A 19159-nucleotide genomic window follows, 5' to 3' on the forward strand; every position below is an offset into this window, starting at 1 on the left:
TTTGACAGAAGAGATTTGCCTCAGGGGGCAACTTATCTTTCATTGAAAAATATTATCTCACGTAAAAACCACTGTTCAACAGATTTATAACGGTATTTGAGTCTTTTGGGCAACATCCTTCCCCAACATAGATCAATATGCAAAAGTTTACCAGAATAGGAAAGCAATCCAATTCAGTTTCTCTTTGACAGTAGAATATTAAAAACTTTGACATTTCCACATTGCTGCAGCAGTTTGCGCTCCTTTCACATGGGAGGTTCCATGGTGTAATGGTTAGCACTTTGGACTTTGAATCCAATGATCCGAGTTCAAATCTCGGTGGGACCATTTTATGACTCTTGACCAAATCATTTTCTTTCAAGTGTATTCATTAATATCACATATCTAATACCGGTAGGGTGAAAAATTAATTTATTGATTATACTCTAAAAGTTTACTAGATGTGAGCAAATAATAGAATTTTTACAATACCTGGAAACTAAATGGCTCAAAATAATGAGAGATTTTACAAACTCACTCTGGTTTCTCAAACTCATCACAGGGGCCTGATGCACGACATTACTTTTTAAAATCTTACTGTTATTGATAAGGGGAACAAGGAACTTTTTAATTGCAAAGCATTCATTAAAACAAAACTTGAGGAGCCAAACTTTGTATTACGGTGACCGAAGATGTGCAGTTTGAATAATAATCTTGAAATTCAGACGTACAAAGATTTTACACACTGATTTTCAACAGTAATTCCACAACCAATAAAGTTGAATCTTTTGAAAGACATGTCAAAGGTGTGAATCTGAAATTCACTTTCAAAGAAATTCACAATGAAATGCACTGTGTAAGTCCAGCATGTTGTCAGCTAAGAAATCAGCAAAAATGAACTATCTCATTACTGGCCATATAGATGAGAAAGGAAAATAAACTCATGTTTACAATGTGGATGTGAAAGAACAGTTTCTAGGTTCAGCTTCAATATTTATGTTTATGAATAATTGATATGTTCATATTGTCTAACAGCTATCTAGACGGATAAAGCTATGTATGCATCTATACATACTTATGCGTTCATACGCATCAGTATAAAACATTGATATTAGGTTTTTTCTAGACCAAATTCTAAAAAATGAGTTAAACAGTGAATCTCATAATTGTAGTAGGTCCCACCGAGATTTGAACTCGGATCGCTGGATTCAGAGTCCAGAGTGCTAACCATTACACGATGGAACCCTCTCACACAAGAGTGACTTTTCCATTGAGACAAAAGAGAGCGCATCAGTGATGGCCTTCTCTTATATTGATACAAAGATATCTCATTTGAATGGTCATAGTGGATAGAGCTTTAATGTGATTTGATTCTTTTCGCTATATTCTCTATAAAAGTGTTAAATATTCAAATGTTTATCAGAATATAAAAGTTATATCACAATGTTCATCTTTGCCTGTAGCATAATTAAACAGTCTACATTTCCAGACTACAGAAGCAATGTCTCTGTCTCCTGCATGGGTGGCTCCATAGAGCAATGGTTGGCAATTTGGACTTTGCATCCAATGATCCGATTTGAGACCTTGGAGGGACTTTTTTTATTACTCTTGAGCTTTTCCATTTCTTCATCTTTGTTCATTGATAGCTCATATCCAACACCAGTAGGTTGAAAGAGTCAATTATTGATGGCTTTCAAAATGTCCATCAGCTTGAACAAGTTACATCAATACAAACTTTACAATACTTTGACATCAAATTTCTTCACAAAGTAGTTAGCCATTATAAAATCATATCCTGATTTTCTCAAACGCATTTCAGACGGGTGATTCACAGCATCACTTTTTTAAGCTTTCCTGCTATTGATAAGGCGAAAATAGCACATTTTGAATGAGAAGTTTTCTTCAATCAAACATAGAGGAACCCAAATGATGATCTCATTCAGCTAGTAAAAATGTTGTTTTATATTAGTATGGAAATTGTGAAAAGAAAATGTTTTTCATGCTGATTTACAACAGTTGATCTCCAATCGTAAAATATAAGCTTTTGGTCGGAGGCATCACAGGTACTGATCAAATTCTCATTTTTGAACTTTATTCACAAATCATATGATATGCTTTGTATACATCAACTGTATTGTTGGATCAATAATGAGTAAAAAGTGACTATCTCAATTTCAGGACATATAAAAGAGAAAGAAGTAGAAACTCATGTTTCAAATGCTGAGAGGCAACAACTGTTCATGATTTTCACCTCCACTAATTATATTTATTTTTATAATCTATATGTTTATATTTTCCTATAAATATACAGAGACATATAGCTATATATACAGAGATACATATGTACAGGTTGATTTTTACATGTTTATAAGTAAATGTGATGTTGTTCCAAATAAAACTTCTAAGAACTGAATGGAAAAGAAAATTGTAAAGTTCAGATAAGTCCCACTGAAATTTGTACTCAGATCCCCGTTTTCAGAGTCCAGAGTGCTAACCATGACACCATCCACCCTCCCGTACCAGGGTGAGCTTTCCATTTTGACAGAAGAGATTTGCCTCAGGGGGCAACTTATCTTTCATTGAAAAATATTATCTCACGTAAAAACCACTGTTCAACAGAGTTATAACGTTATTTGAGTCTTTTGGGCAACATCCTTCCCCAACATAGTTCAATATGCAAAAGTTTACCAGAATAGGAAAGCAATCCAATTCAGTTTCTCTTTGACAGTAGAATATTAAAAACTTTGACATTTCCACATTGCTGCAGCAGTTTGCGCTCCTTTTACATGGGAGGTTCCATGGTGTAATGGTTAGCACTTTGGACTTTGAACCCAATGATCCGAGTTCAAATCTCGGTGGGACCATTTTATGACTCTTGACCAAATCATTTTCTTTCAAGTGTATTCATTAATATCACATATCTAATACCGGTAGGGTGAAAAATTAATTTATTGATTATACTCTAAAAGTTTACTAGATGTGAGCAAATAATAGAATTTTTACAATACCTGGAAACTAAATGGCTCAAAATAATGAGAGATTTTACAAACTCACTCTGGTTTCTCAAACTCATCACAGGGGCCTGATGCACGACATTACTTTTTAAAATCTTACTGTTATTGATAAGGGGAACAAGGAACTTTTTAATTGCAAAGCGTTCATTAAAACAAAACTTGAGGAGCCAAACTTTGTATTACGGTGACCGAAGATGTGCAGTTTGAATAATAATCTTGAAATTCAGACGTACAAAGATTTTACACACTGATTTTCAACAGTAATTCCACAACCAATAAAGTTGAATCTTTTGAAAGACATGTCAAAGGTGTGAATCTGAAATTCACTTTCAAAGAAATTCACAATGAAATGCACTGTGTAAGTCCAGCATGTTGTCAGCTAAGAAATCAGCAAAAATGAACTATCTCATTACTGGCCATATAGATGAGAAAGGAAAATAAACTCATGTTTACAATGTGGATGTGAAAGAACAGTTTCTAGGTTCAGCTTCAATATTTATGTTTATGAATAATTGATATGTTCATATTGTCTAACAGCTATCTAGACGGATAAAGCTATGTATGCATCTATACATACTTATGCGTTCATACGCATCAGTATAAAACATTGATATTAGGATTTTTCTAGACCAAATTCTAAAAAATGAGTTAAACAGTGAATCTCATAATTGTAGTAGGTCCCACCGAGATTTGAACTCGGATCGCTGGATTCAGAGTCCAGAGTGCTAACCATTACACCATGGAACCCTCTCACACAAGAGTGACTTTTCCATTGAGACAAAAGAGAGCGCATCAGTGATGGCCTTCTCTTATATTGATACAAAGATATCTCATTTGAATGGTCATAGTGGATAGAGCTTTAATGTGATTTGATTATTTTCGCTATATTCTCTATAAAAGTGTTAAATATTCAAATGTTTATCAGAATATAAAAGTTATATCACAATGTTCATCTTTGCCTGTAGCATAATTAAACAGTCTACATTTCCAGACTACAGAAGCAATGTCTCTGTCTCCTGCATGGGTGGCTCCATAGAGCAATGGTTGGCAATTTGGACTTTGCATCCAATGATCCGATTTGAGACCTTGGAGGGACTTTTTTTATTACTCTTGAGCTTTTCCATTTCTTCATCTTTGTTCATTGATAGCTCATATCCAACACCAGTAGGTTGAAAGAGTCAATTATTGATGGCTTTCAAAATGTCCATCAGCTTGAACAAGTTACATCAATACAAACTTTACAATACTTTGACATCAAATTTCTTCACAAAGTAGTTAGCCATTATAAAATCATATCCTGATTTTCTCAAACGCATTTCAGACGGGTGATTCACAGCATCACTTTTTTAAGCTTTCCTGCTATTGATAAGGCGAAAATAGCACATTTTGAATGAGAAGTTTTCTTCAATCAAACATAGAGGAACCCAAATGATGATCTCATTCAGCTAGTAAAAATGTTGTTTTATATTAGTATGGAAATCGTGAAAAGAAAATGTTTTTCATGCTGATTTACAACAGTTGATCTCCAATCGTAAAATATAAGCTTTTGGTCGGAGGCATCACAGGTACTGATCAAATTCTCATTTTTGAACTTTATTCACAAATCATATGATATGCTTTGTATACATCAACTGTATTGTTGGATCAATAATGAGTAAAAAGTGACTATCTCAATTTCAGGACATATAAAAGAGAAAGAAGTAGAAACTCATGTTTCAAATGCTGAGAGGCAACAACTGTTCATGATTTTCACCTCCACTAATTATATTTATTTTTATAATCTATATGTTTATATTTTCCTATAAATATACAGAGACATATAGCTATATATACAGAGATACATATGTACAGGTTGATTTTTACATGTTTATAAGTAAATGTGATGTTGTTCCAAATAAAACTTCTAAGAACTGAATGGAAAAGAAAATTGTAAAGTTCAGATAAGTCCCACTGAAATTTGTACTCAGATCCCCGTTTTCAGAGTCCAGAGTGCTAACCATGACACCATCCACCCTCCCGTACCAGGGTGAGTTTTCCATTTTGACAGAAGAGATTTGCCTCAGGGGGCAACTTATCTTTCATTGAAAAATATTATCTCACGTAAAAACCACTGTTCAACAGAGTTATAACGTTATTTGAGTCTTTTGGGCAACATCCTTCCCCAACATAGTTCAATATGCAAAAGTTTACCAGAATAGGAAAGCAATCCAATTCAGTTTCTCTTTGACAGTAGAATATTAAAAACTTTGACATTTCCACATTGCTGCAGCAGTTTGCGCTCCTTTTACATGGGAGGTTCCATGGTGTAATGGTTAGCACTTTGGACTTTGAATCCAATGATCCGAGTTCAAATCTCGGTGGGACCATTTTATGACTCTTGACCAAATCATTTTCTTTCAAGTGTATTCATTAATATCACATATCTAATACCGGTAGGGTGAAAAATTAATTTATTGATTATACTCTAAAAGTTTACTAGATGTGAGCAAATAATAGAATTTTTACAATACCTGGAAACTAAATGGCTCAAAATAATGAGAGATTTTACAAACTCACTCTGGTTTCTCAAACTCATCACAGGGGCCTGATGCACGACATTACTTTTTAAAATCTTACTGTTATTGATAAGGGGAACAAGGAACTTTTTAATTGCAAAGCGTTCATTAAAACAAAACTTGAGGAGCCAAACTTTGTATTACGGTGACCGAAGATGTGCAGTTTGAATAATAATCTTGAAATTCAGACGTACAAAGATTTTACACACTGATTTTCAACAGTAATTCCACAACAAATAAAGTTGAATCTTTTGAAAGACATGTCAAAGGTGTGAATCTGAAATTCACTTTCAAAGAAATTCACAATGAAATGCACTGTGTAAGTCCAGCATGTTGTCAGCTAAGAAATCAGCAAAAATGAACTATCTCATTACTGGCCATATAGATGAGAAAGGAAAATAAACTCATGTTTACAATGTGGATGTGAAAGAACAGTTTCTAGGTTCAGCTTCAATATTTATGTTTATGAATAATTGATATGTTCATATTGTCTAACAGCTATCTAGACGGATAAAGCTATGTATGCATCTATACATACTTATGCGTTCATACGCATCAGTATAAAACATTGATATTAGGTTTTTTCTAGACCAAATTCTAAAAAATGAGTTAAACAGTGAATCTCATAATTGTAGTAGGTCCCACCGAGATTTGAACTCGGATCGCTGGATTCAGAGTCCAGAGTGCTAACCATTACACCATGGAACCCTCTCACACAAGAGTGACTTTTCCATTGAGACAAAAGAGAGCGCATCAGTGATGGCCTTCTCTTATATTGATACAAAGATATCTCATTTGAATGGTCATAGTGGATAGAGCTTTAATGTGATTTGATTATTTTCGCTATATTCTCTATAAAAGTGTTAAATATTCAAATGTTTATCAGAATATAAAAGTTATATCACAATGTTCATCTTTGCCTGTAGCATAATTAAACAGTCTACATTTCCAGACTACAGAAGCAATGTCTCTGTCTCCTGCATGGGTGGCTCCATAGAGCAATGGTTGGCAATTTGGACTTTGCATCCAATGATCCGATTTGAGACCTTGGAGGGACTTTTTTTATTACTCTTGAGCTTTTCCATTTCTTCATCTTTGTTCATTGATAGCTCAAATCCAACACCAGTAGGTTGAAAGAGTCAATTATTGAATGCTTTCAAAATGTCCATCAGCTTGAACAAGTTACATCAATACAAACTTTACAATACTTTGACATCAAATTTCTTCACAAAGTAGTTAGCCATTATAAAATCATATCCTGATTTTCTGAAAACGCATTTCAGACGGGTGATTCACAGCCTCACTTTTTTAAGCTTTCCCGCTATTGATAAGGCGAAAATAGCACATTTTGAATGAGAAGTTTTCTTCAATCAAACATAGAGGAACCCAAATGATGATCTCATTCAGCTAGTAAAAATGTTGTTTTATATTAGTATGGAAATCGTGAAAAGAAAATGTTTTTCATGCTGATTTACAACAGTTGATCTCCAATCGTAAAATATAAGCTTTTGGTCGGAGGCATGACAGGTACTGATCAAATTCTCATTTTTGAACTTTATTCACAAATCATATGATATGCTTTGTATACATCAACTGTATTGTTGGATCAATAATGAGTAAAAAGTGACTATCTCAATTTCAGGACATATAAAAGAGAAAGAAGTAGAAACTCATGTTTCAAATGCTGAGAGGCAACAACTGTTCATGATTTTCACCTCCACTAATTATATTTATTTTTATAATCTATATGTTTATATTTTCCTATAAATATACAGAGACATATAGCTATATATACAGAGATACATATGTACAGGTTGATTTTTACATGTTTATAAGTAAATGTGATGTTGTTCCAAATAAAACTTCTAAGAACTGAATGGAAAAGAAAATTGTAAAGTTCAGATAAGTCCCACTGAAATTTGTACTCAGATCCCCGTTTTCAGAGTCCAGAGTGCTAACCATGACACCATCCACCCTCCCGTACCAGGGTGAGCTTTCCATTTTGATAGAAGAGATTTGCCTCAGGGGGCAACTTATCTTTCATTGAAAAATATTATCTCACGTAAAAACCACTGTTCAACAGAGTTATAACGTTATTTGAGTCTTTTGGGCAACATCCTTCCCCAACATAGTTCAATATGCAAAAGTTTACCAGAATAGGAAAGCAATCCAATTCAGTTTCTCTTTGACAGTAGAATATTAAAAACTTTGACATTTCCACATTGCTGCAGCAGTTTGCGCTCCTTTTACATGGGAGGTTCCATGGTGTAATGGTTAGCACGTTGGACTTTGAATCCAATGATCCGAGTTCAAATCTCGGTGGGACCATTTTATGACTCTTGACCAAATCATTTTCTTTCAAGTGTATTCATTAATATCACATATCTAATACCGGTAGGGTGAAAAATTAATTTATTGATTATACTCTAAAAGTTTACTAGATGTGAGCAAATAATAGAATTTTTACAATACCTGGAAACTAAATGGCTCAAAATAATGAGAGATTTTACAAACTCACTCTGGTTTCTCAAACTCATCACAGGGGCCTGATGCACGACATTACTTTTTAAAATCTTACTGTTATTGATAAGGGGAACAAGGAACTTTTTAATTGCAAAGCGTTCATTAAAACAAAACTTGAGGAGCCAAACTTTGTATTACGGTGACCGAAGATGTGCAGTTTGAATAATAATCTTGAAATTCAGACGTACAAAGATTTTACACACTGATTTTCAACAGTAATTCCACAACCAATAAAGTTGAATCTTTTAAAAGACATGTCAAAGGTGTGAATCTGAAATTCACTTTCAAAGAAATTCACAATGAAATGCACTGTGTAAGTCCAGCATGTTGTCAGCTAAGAAATCAGCAAAAATGAACTATCTCATTACTGGCCATATAGATGAGAAAGGAAAATAAACTCATGTTTACAATGTGGATGTGAAAGAACAGTTTCTAGGTTCAGCTTCAATATTTATGTTTATGAATAATTGATATGTTCATATTGTCTAACAGCTATCTAGACGGATAAAGCTATGTATGCATCTATACATACTTATGCGTTCATACGCATCAGTATAAAACATTGATATTAGGTTTTTTCTAGACCAAATTCTAAAAAATGAGTTAAACAGTGAATCTCATAATTGTAGTAGGTCCCACCGAGATTTGAACTCGGATCGCTGGATTCAGAGTCCAGAGTGCTAACCATTACACCATGGACCCCTCTCACACAAGAGTGACTTTTCCATTGAGACAAAAGAGAGCGCATCAGTGATGGCCTTCTCTTATATTGATACAAAGATATCTCATTTGAATGGTCATAGTGGATAGAGCTTTAATGTGATTTGATTCTTTTCGCTATATTCTCTATAAAAGTGTTAAATATTCAAATGTTTATCAGAATATAAAAGTTATATCACAATGTTCATCTTTGCCTGTAGCATAATTAAACAGTCTACATTTCCAGACTACAGAAGCAATGTCTCTGTCTCCTGCATGGGTGGCTCCATAGAGCAATGGTTGGCAATTTGGACTTTGCATCCAATGATCCGATTTGAGACCTTGGAGGGACTTTTTTTATTACTCTTGAGCTTTTCCATTTCTTCATCTTTGTTCATTGATAGCTCATATCCAACACCAGTAGGTTGAAAGAGTCAATTATTGAATGCTTTCAAAATGTCCATCAGCTTGAACAAGTTACATCAATACAAACTTTACAATACTTTGACATCAAATTTCTTCACAAAGTAGTTAGCCATTATAAAATCATATCCTGATTTTCTCAAACGCATTTCAGACGGGTGATTCACAGCATCACTTTTTTAAGCTTTCCTGCTATTGATAAGGCGAAAATAGCACATTTTGAATGAGAAGTTTTCTTCAATCAAACATAGAGGAACCCAAATGATGATCTCATTCAGCTAGTAAAAATGTTGTTTTATATTAGTATGGAAATCGTGAAAAGAAAATGTTTTTCATGCTGATTTACAACAGTTGATCTCCAATCGTAAAATATAAGCTTTTGGTCGGAGGCATCACAGGTACTGATCAAATTCTCATTTTCGAACTTTATTCACAAATCATATGATATGCTTTGTATACATCAACTGTATTGTTGGATCAATAATGAGTAAAAAGTGACTATCTCAATTTCAGGACATATAAAAGAGAAAGAAGTAGAAACTCATGTTTCAAATGCTGAGAGGCAACAACTGTTCATGATTTTCACCTCCACTAATTATATTTATTTTTATAATCTATATGTTTATATTTTCCTATAAATATACAGAGACATATAGCTATATATACAGAGATACATATGTACAGGTTGATTTTTACATGTTTATAAGTAAATGTGATGTTGTTCCAAATAAAACTTCTAAGAACTGAATGGAAAAGAAAATTGTAAAGTTCAGATAAGTCCCACTGAAATTTGTACTCAGATCCCCGTTTTCAGAGTCCAGAGAGCTAACCATGACACCATCCACCCTCCCGTACCAGGGTGAGCTTTCCATTTTGACAGAAGAGATTTGCCTCAGGGGGCAACTTATCTTTCATTGAAAAATATTATCTCACGTAAAAACCACTGTTCAACAGATTTATAACGTTATTTGAGTCTTTTGGGCAACATCCTTCCCCAACATAGTTCAATATGCAAAAGTTTACCAGAATAGGAAAGCAATCCAATTCAGTTTCTCTTTGACAGTAGAATATTAAAAACTTTGACATTTCCACATTGCTGCAGCAGTTTGCGCTCCTTTCACATGGGAGGTTCCATGGTGTAATGGTTAGCACTTTGGATTTTGAATCCAATGATCCGAGTTCAAATCTCGGTGGGACCATTTTATGACTCTTGACCAAATCATTTTCTTTCAAGTGTATTCATTAATATCACATATCTAATACCGGTAGGGTGAAAAATTAATTTATTGATTATACTCTAAAAGTTTACTAGATGTGAGCAAATAATAGAATTTTTACAATACCTGGAAACTAAATGGCTCAAAATAATGAGAGATTTTACAAACTCACTCTGGTTTCTCAAACTCATCACAGGGGCCTGATGCACGACATTACTTTTTAAAATCTTACTGTTATTGATAAGGGGAACAAGGAACTTTTTAATTGCAAAGCATTCATTAAAACAAAACTTGAGGAGCCAAACTTTGTATTACGGTGACCGAAGATGTGCAGTTTGAATAATAATCTTGAAATTCAGACGTACAAAGATTTTACACACTGATTTTCAACAGTAATTCCACAACCAATAAAGTTGAATCTTTTGAAAGACATGTCAAAGGTGTGAATCTGAAATTCACTTTCAAAGAAATTCACAATGAAATGCACTGTGTAAGTCCAGCATGTTGTCAGCTAAGAAATCAGCAAAAATGAACTATCTCATTACTGGCCATATAGATGAGAAAGGAAAATAAACTCATGTTTACAATGTGGATGTGAAAGAACAGTTTCTAGGTTCAGCTTCAATATTTATGTTTATGAATAATTGATATGTTCATATTGTCTAACAGCTATCTAGACGGATAAAGCTATGTATGCATCTATACATACTTATGCGTTCATACGCATCAGTATAAAACATTGATATTAGGTTTTTTCTAGACCAAATTCTAAAAAATGAGTTAAACAGTGAATCTCATAATTGTAGTAGGTCCCACCGAGATTTGAACTCGGATCGCTGGATTCAGAGTCCAGAGTGCTAACCATTACACCATGGACCCCTCTCACACAAGAGTGACTTTTCCATTGAGACAAAAGAGAGCGCATCAGTGATGGCCTTCTCTTATATTGATACAAAGATATCTCATTTGAATGGTCATAGTGGATAGAGCTTTAATGTGATTTGATTCTTTTCGCTATATTCTCTATAAAAGTGTTAAATATTCAAATGTTTATCAGAATATAAAAGTTATATCACAATGTTCATCTTTGCCTGTAGCATAATTAAACAGTCTACATTTCCAGACTACAGAAGCAATGTCTCTGTCTCCTGCATGGGTGGCTCCATAGAGCAATGGTTGGCAATTTGGACTTTGCATCCAATGATCCGATTTGAGACCTTGGAGGGACTTTTTTTATTACTCTTGAGCTTTTCCATTTCTTCATCTTTGTTCATTGATAGCTCATATCCAACACCAGTAGGTTGAAAGAGTCAATTATTGAATGCTTTCAAAATGTCCATCAGCTTGAACAAGTTACATCAATACAAACTTTACAATACTTTGACATCAAATTTCTTCACAAAGTAGTTAGCCATTATAAAATCATATCCTGATTTTCTCAAACGCATTTCAGACGGGTGATTCACAGCATCACTTTTTTAAGCTTTCCTGCTATTGATAAGGCGAAAATAGCACATTTTGAATGAGAAGTTTTCTTCAATCAAACATAGAGGAACCCAAATGATGATCTCATTCAGCTAGTAAAAATGTTGTTTTATATTAGTATGGAAATCGTGAAAAGAAAATGTTTTTCATGCTGATTTACAACAGTTGATCTCCAATCGTAAAATATAAGCTTTTGGTCGGAGGCATGACAGGTACTGATCAAATTCTCATTTTTGAACTTTATTCACAAATCATATGATATGCTTTGTATACATCAACTGTATTGTTGGATCAATAATGAGTAAAAAGTGACTATCTCAATTTCAGGACATATAAAAGAGAAAGAAGTAGAAACTCATGTTTCAAATGCTGAGAGGCAACAACTGTTCATGATTTTCACCTCCACTAATTATATTTATTTTTATAATCTATATGTTTATATTTTCCTATAAATATACAGAGACATATAGCTATATATACAGAGATACATATGTACAGGTTGATTTTTACATGTTTATAAGTAAATGTGATGTTGTTCCAAATAAAACTTCTAAGAACTGAATGGAAAAAAAAATTGTAAAGTTCAGATAAGTCCCACTGAAATTTGTACTCAGATCCCCGTTTTCAGAGTCCAGAGTGCTAACCATGACACCATCCACCCTCCCGTACCAGGGTGAGCTTTCCATTTTGACAGAAGAGATTTGCCTCAGGGGGCAACTTATCTTTCATTGAAAAATATTATCTCACGTAAAAACCACTGTTCAACAGAGTTATAACGTTATTTGAGTCTTTTGGGCAACATCCTTCCCCAACATAGTTCAATATGCAAAAGTTTACCAGAATAGGAAAGCAATCCAATTCAGTTTCTCTTTGACAGTAGAATATTAAAAACTTTGACATTTCCACATTGCTGCAGCAGTTTGCGCTCCTTTTACATGGGAGGTTCCATGGTGTAATGGTTAGCACTTTGGACTTTGAATCCAATGATCCGAGTTCAAATCTCGGTGGGACCATTTTATGACTCTTGACCAAATCATTTTCTTTCAAGTGTATTCATTAATATCACATATCTAATACCGGTAGGGTGAAAAATTAATTTATTGATTATACTCTAAAAGTTTACTAGATGTGAGCAAATAATAGAATTTTTACAATACCTGGAAACTAAATGGCTCAAAATAATGAGAGATTTTACAAACTCACTCTGGTTTCTCAAACTCATCACAGGGGCCTGATGCACGACATTACCTTTTAAAATCGTACTGTTATTGATAAGGGGAACAAGGAACTTTTTAATTGCAAAGCGTTCATTAAAACAAAACTTGAGGAGCCAAACTTTGTATTACGGTGACCGAAGATGTGCAGTTTGAATAATAATCTTGAAATTCAGACGTACAAAGATTTTACACACTGATTTTCAACAGTAATTCCACAACCAATAAAGTTGAATCTTTTGAAAGACATGTCAAATGTGTGAATCTGAAATTCACTTTCAAAGAAATTCACAATGAAATGCACTGTGTAAGTCCAGCATGTTGTCAGCTAAGAAATCAGCAAAAATGAACTATCTCATTACTGGCCATATAGATGAGAAAGGAAAATAAACACATGTTTACAATGTGGATGTGAAAGAACAGTTTCTAGGTTCAGCTTCAATATTTATGTTTATGAATAATTGATATGTTCATATTGTCTAACAGCTATCTAGACGGATAAAGCTATGTATGCATCTATACATACTTATGCGTTCATACGCATCAGTATAAAACATTGATATTAGGTTTTTTCTAGACCAAATTCTAAAAAATGAGTTAAACAGTGAATCTCATAATTGTAGTAGGTCCCACCGAGATTTGAACTCGGATCGCTGGATTCAGAGTCCAGAGTGCTAACCATTACACCATGGAACCCTCTCACACAAGAGTGACTTTTCCATTGAGACAAAAGAGAGCGCATCAGTGATGGCCTTCTCTTATATTGATACAAAGATATCTCATTTGAATGGTCATAGTGGATAGAGCTTTAATGTGATTTGATTATTTTCGCTATATTCTCTATAAAAGTGTTAAATATTCAAATGTTTATCAGAATATAAAAGTTATATCACAATGTTCATCTTTGCCTGTAGCATAATTAAACAGTCTACATTTCCAGACTACAGAAGCAATGTCTCTGTCTCCTGCATGGGTGGCTCCATAGAGCAATGGTTGGCAATTTGGACTTTGCATCCAATGATCCGATTTGAGACCTTGGAGGGACTTTTTTTATTACTCTTGAGCTTTTCCATTTCTTCATCTTTGTTCATTGATAGCTCAAATCCAACACCAGTAGGTTGAAAGAGTCAATTATTGAATGCTTTCAAAATGTCCATCAGCTTGAACAAGTTACATCAATACAAACTTTACAATACTTTGACATCAAATTTCTTCACAAAGTAGTTAGCCATTATAAAATCATATCCTGATTTTCTGAAAACGCATTTCAGACGGGTGATTCACAGCCTCACTTTTTTAAGCTTTCCCGCTATTGATAAGGCGAAAATAGCACATTTTGAATGAGAAGTTTTCTTCAATCAAACATAGAGGAACCCAAATGATGATCTCATTCAGCTAGTAAAAATGTTGTTTTATATTAGTATGGAAATCGTGAAAAGAAAATGTTTTTCATGCTGATTTACAACAGTTGATCTCCAATCGTAAAATATAAGCTTTTGGTCGGAGGCATGACAGGTACTGATCAAATTCTCATTTTTGAACTTTATTCACAAATCATATGATATGCTTTGTATACATCAACTGTATTGTTGGATCAATAATGAGTAAAAAGTGACTATCTCAATTTCAGGACATATAAAAGAGAAAGAAGTAGAAACTCATGTTTCAAATGCTGAGAGGCAACAACTGTTCATGATTTTCACCTCCACTAATTATATTTATTTTTATAATCTATATGTTTATATTTTCCTATAAATATACAGAGACATATAGCTATATATACAGAGATACATATGTACAGGTTGATTTTTACATGTTTATAAGTAAATGTGATGTTGTTCCAAATAAAACTTCTAAGAACTGAATGGAAAAGAAAATTGTAAAGTTCAGATAAGTCCCACTGAAATTTGTACTCAGATCCCCGTTTTCAGAGTCCAGAGTGCTAACCATGACACCATCCACCCTCCCGTACCAGGGTGAGCTTTCCATTTTGACAGAAGAGATTTGCCTCAGGGGGCAACTTATCTTTCATTGAAAAATATTATCTCACGTAAAAACCACTGTTCAACAGATTTATAACGTTATTTGAGTCTTTTGGGCAACATCCTTCCCCAACATAGTTCAATATGCAAAAGTTTACCAGAATAGGAAAGCAATCCAATTCAGTTTCTCTTTGACAGTAGAATATTAAAAACTTTGACATTTCCACATTGCTGCAGCAGTTTGCACTCCTTTCACATGGGAGGTTCCATGGTGTAATGGTTAGCACTTTGGACTTTGAATCCAATGATCCGAGTTCAAATCTCGGTGGGACCATTTTATGACTCTTGACCAAATCATTTTCTTTCAAGTGTATTCATTAATATCACATATCTAATACCGGTAGGGTGAAAAATTAATTTATTGATTATACTCTAAAAGTTTACTAGATGTGAGCAAATAATAGAATTTTTACAATACCTGGAAACTAAATGGCTCAAAATAATGAGAGATTTTACAAACTCACTCTGGTTTCTCAAACTCATCACAGGGGCCTGATGCACGACATTACTTTTTAAAATCTTACTGTTATTGATAAGGGGAACAAGGAACTTTTTAATTGCAAAGCATTCATTAAAACAAAACTTGAGGAGCCAAACTTTGTATTACGGTGACCGAAGATGTGCAGTTTGAATAATAATCTTGAAATTCAGACGTACAAAGATTTTACACACTGATTTTCAACAGTAATTCCACAACCAATAAAGTTGAATCTTTTGAAAGACATGTCAAAGGTGTGAATCTGAAATTCACTTTCAAAGAAATTCACAATGAAATGCACTGTGTAAGTCCAGCATGTTGTCAGCTAAGAAATCAGCAAAAATGAACTATCTCATTACTGGCCATATAGATGAGAAAGGAAAATAAACTCATGTTTACAATGTGGATGTGAAAGAACAGTTTCTAGGTTCAGCTTCAATATTTATGTTTATGAATAATTGATATGTTCATATTGTCTAACAGCTATCTAGACGGATAAAGCTATGTATGCATCTATACATACTTATGCGTTCATACGCATCAGTATAAAACATTGATATTAGGTTTTTTCTAGACCAAATTCTAAAAAATGAGTTAAACAGTGAATCTCATAATTGTAGTAGGTCCCACCGAGATTTGAACTCGGATCGCTGGATTCAGAGTCCAGAGTGCTAACCATTACACCATGGACCCCTCTCACACAAGAGTGACTTTTCCATTGAGACAAAAGAGAGCGCATCAGTGATGGCCTTCTCTTATATTGATACAAAGATATCTCATTTGAATGGTCATAGTGGATAGAGCTTTAATGTGATTTGATTCTTTTCGCTATATTCTCTATAAAAGTGTTAAATATTCAAATGTTTATCAGAATATAAAAGTTATATCACAATGTTCATCTTTGCCTGTAGCATAATTAAACAGTCTACATTTCCAGACTACAGAAGCAATGTCTCTGTCTCCTGCATGGGTGGCTCCATAGAGCAATGGTTGGCAATTTGGACTTTGCATCCAATGATCCGATTTGAGACCTTGGAGGGACTTTTTTTATTACTCTTGAGCTTTTCCATTTCTTCATCTTTGTTCATTGATAGCTCATATCCAACACCAGTAGGTTGAAAGAGTCAATTATTGAATGCTTTCAAAATGTCCATCAGCTTGAACAAGTTACATCAATACAAACTTTACAATACTTTGACATCAAATTTCTTCACAAAGTAGTTAGCCATTATAAAATCATATCCTGATTTTCTCAAACGCATTTCAGACGGGTGATTCACAGCATCACTTTTTTAAGCTTTCCTGCTATTGATAAGGCGAAAATAGCACATTTTGAATGAGAAGTTTTCTTCAATCAAACATAGAGGAACCCAAATGATGATCTCATTCAGCTAGTAAAAATGTTGTTTTATATTAGTATGGAAATCGTGAAAAGAAAATGTTTTTCATGCTGATTTACAACAGTTGATCTCCAATCGTAAAATATAAGCTTTTGGTCGGAGGCATGACAGGTACTGATCAAATTCTCATTTTTGAACTTTATTCACAAATCATATGATATGCTTTGTATACATCAACTGTATTGTTGGATCAATAATGAGTAAAAAGTGACTATCTCAATTTCAGGACATATAAAAGAGAAAGAAGTAGAAACTCATGTTTCAAATGCTGAGAGGCAACAACTGTTCATGATTTTCACCTCCACTAATTATATTTATTTTTATAATCTATATGTTTATATTTTCCTATAAATATACAGAGACATATAGCTATATATACAGAGATACATATGTACAGGTTGATTTTTACATGTTTATAAGTAAATGTGATGTTGTTCCAAATAAAACTTCTAAGAACTGAATGGAAAAGAAAATTGTAAAGTTCAGATAAGTCCCACTGAAATTTGTACTCAGATCCCCGTTTTCAGAGTCCAGAGTGCTAACCATGACACCATCCACCCTCCCGTACCAGGGTGAGCTTTCCATTTTGACAGAAGAGATTTGCCTCAGGGGGCAACTTATCTTTCATTGAAAAATATTATCTCACGTAAAAACCACTGTTCAACAGAGTTATAACGTTATTTGAGTCTTTTGGGCAACATCCTTCCCCAACATAGTTCAATATGCAAAAGTTTACCAGAATAGGAAAGCAATCCAATTCAGTTTCTCTTTGACAGTAGAATATTAAAAACTTTGACATTTCCACATTGCTGCAGCAGTTTGCGCTCCTTTTACATGGGAGGTTCCATGGTGTAATGGTTAGCACTTTGGACTTTGAATCCAATGATCCGAGTTCAAATCTCGGTGGGACCATTTTATGACTCTTGACCAAATCATTTTCTTTCAAGTGTATTCATTAATATCACATATCTAATACCGGTAGGGTGAAAAATTAATTTATTGATTATACTCTAAAAGTTTACTAGATGTGAGCAAATAATAGAATTTTTACAATACCTGGAAACTAAATGGCTCAAAATAATGAGAGATTTTACAAACTCACTCTGGTTTCTCAAACTCATCACAGGGGCCTGATGCACGACATTACCTTTTAAAATCTTACTGTTATTGATAAGGGGAACAAGGAACTTTTTAATTGCAAAGCGTTCATTAAAACAAAACTTGAGGAGCCAAACTTTGTATTACGGTGACCGAAGATGTGCAGTTTGAATAATAATCTTGAAATTCAGACGTACAAAGATTTTACACACTGATTTTCAACAGTAATTCCACAACCAATAAAGTTGAATCTTTTGAAAGACATGTCAAAGGTGTGAATCTGAAATTCACTTTCAAAGAAATTCACAATGAAATGCACTGTGTAAGTCCAGCATGTTGTCAGCTAAGAAATCAGCAAAAATGAACTATCTCATTACTGGCCATATAGATGAGAAAGGAAAATAAACACATGTTTACAATGTGGATGTGAAAGAACAGTTTCTAGGTTCAGCTTCAATATTTATGTTTATGAATAATTGATATGTTCATATTGTCTAACAGCTATCTAGACGGATAAAGCTATGTATGCATCTATACATACTTATGCGTTCATACGCATCAGTATAAAACATTGATATTAGGTTTTTTCTAGACCAAATTCTAAAAAATGAGTTAAACAGTGAATCTCATAATTGTAGTAGGTCCCACCGAGATTTGAACTCGGATCGCTGGATTCAGAGTCCAGAGTGCTAACCATTACACCATGGAACCCTCTCACACAAGAGTGACTTTTCCATTGAGACAAAAGAGAGCGCATCAGTGATGGCCTTCTCTTATATTGATACAAAGATATCTCATTTGAATGGTCATAGTGGATAGAGCTTTAATGTGATTTGATTATTTTCGCTATATTCTCTATAAAAGTGTTAAATATTCAAATGTTTATCAGAATATAAAAGTTATATCACAATGTTCATCTTTGCCTGTAGCATAATTAAACAGTCTACATTTCCAGACTACAGAAGCAATGTCTCTGTCTCCTGCATGGGTGGCTCCATAGAGCAATGGTTGGCAATTTGGACTTTGCATCCA

At 33.9% G+C, this 19159-nt stretch overlaps 11 non-coding genes across 11 annotated transcripts; 7 read left to right on the forward strand and 4 right to left on the reverse strand.

Annotated features, from left to right (window-relative positions):
* Window positions 1-255: 255 nt before the first annotated feature.
* On the forward strand, window positions 256-327 carry TRNAQ-UUG (transfer RNA glutamine (anticodon UUG)). Its single transcript has one exon. It is a non-coding gene; the product is annotated as a tRNA-Gln (tRNA).
* A 3341-nt stretch (window positions 328-3668) lies between these two features.
* TRNAQ-CUG (transfer RNA glutamine (anticodon CUG)) lies at window positions 3669-3740 on the reverse strand. Its single transcript has one exon. It is a non-coding gene; the product is annotated as a tRNA-Gln (tRNA).
* A 1547-nt stretch (window positions 3741-5287) lies between these two features.
* Window positions 5288-5359, forward strand: TRNAQ-UUG (transfer RNA glutamine (anticodon UUG)). Its single transcript has one exon. It is a non-coding gene; the product is annotated as a tRNA-Gln (tRNA).
* An 825-nt stretch (window positions 5360-6184) lies between these two features.
* Window positions 6185-6256, reverse strand: TRNAQ-CUG (transfer RNA glutamine (anticodon CUG)). The gene has a single exon. It is a non-coding gene; the product is annotated as a tRNA-Gln (tRNA).
* A 1548-nt stretch (window positions 6257-7804) lies between these two features.
* On the forward strand, window positions 7805-7876 carry TRNAQ-UUG (transfer RNA glutamine (anticodon UUG)). Its single transcript has one exon. It is a non-coding gene; the product is annotated as a tRNA-Gln (tRNA).
* A 2444-nt stretch (window positions 7877-10320) lies between these two features.
* On the forward strand, window positions 10321-10392 carry TRNAQ-UUG (transfer RNA glutamine (anticodon UUG)). The gene has a single exon. It is a non-coding gene; the product is annotated as a tRNA-Gln (tRNA).
* Window positions 10393-12836: 2444 nt separating this feature from the next.
* On the forward strand, window positions 12837-12908 carry TRNAQ-UUG (transfer RNA glutamine (anticodon UUG)). Its single transcript has one exon. It is a non-coding gene; the product is annotated as a tRNA-Gln (tRNA).
* An 825-nt stretch (window positions 12909-13733) lies between these two features.
* TRNAQ-CUG (transfer RNA glutamine (anticodon CUG)) lies at window positions 13734-13805 on the reverse strand. The gene has a single exon. It is a non-coding gene; the product is annotated as a tRNA-Gln (tRNA).
* A 1548-nt stretch (window positions 13806-15353) lies between these two features.
* On the forward strand, window positions 15354-15425 carry TRNAQ-UUG (transfer RNA glutamine (anticodon UUG)). The gene has a single exon. It is a non-coding gene; the product is annotated as a tRNA-Gln (tRNA).
* Window positions 15426-17869: 2444 nt separating this feature from the next.
* On the forward strand, window positions 17870-17941 carry TRNAQ-UUG (transfer RNA glutamine (anticodon UUG)). Its single transcript has one exon. It is a non-coding gene; the product is annotated as a tRNA-Gln (tRNA).
* An 825-nt stretch (window positions 17942-18766) lies between these two features.
* Window positions 18767-18838, reverse strand: TRNAQ-CUG (transfer RNA glutamine (anticodon CUG)). Its single transcript has one exon. It is a non-coding gene; the product is annotated as a tRNA-Gln (tRNA).
* Between the last annotated feature and the right edge of the window lie 321 nt (window positions 18839-19159).

This window comes from Triturus cristatus, chromosome 5_2 (genome assembly GCF_964204655.1).
Source record: "Triturus cristatus chromosome 5_2, aTriCri1.1, whole genome shotgun sequence".
Classification (NCBI taxonomy): domain Eukaryota; kingdom Metazoa; phylum Chordata; class Amphibia; order Caudata; family Salamandridae; genus Triturus; species Triturus cristatus.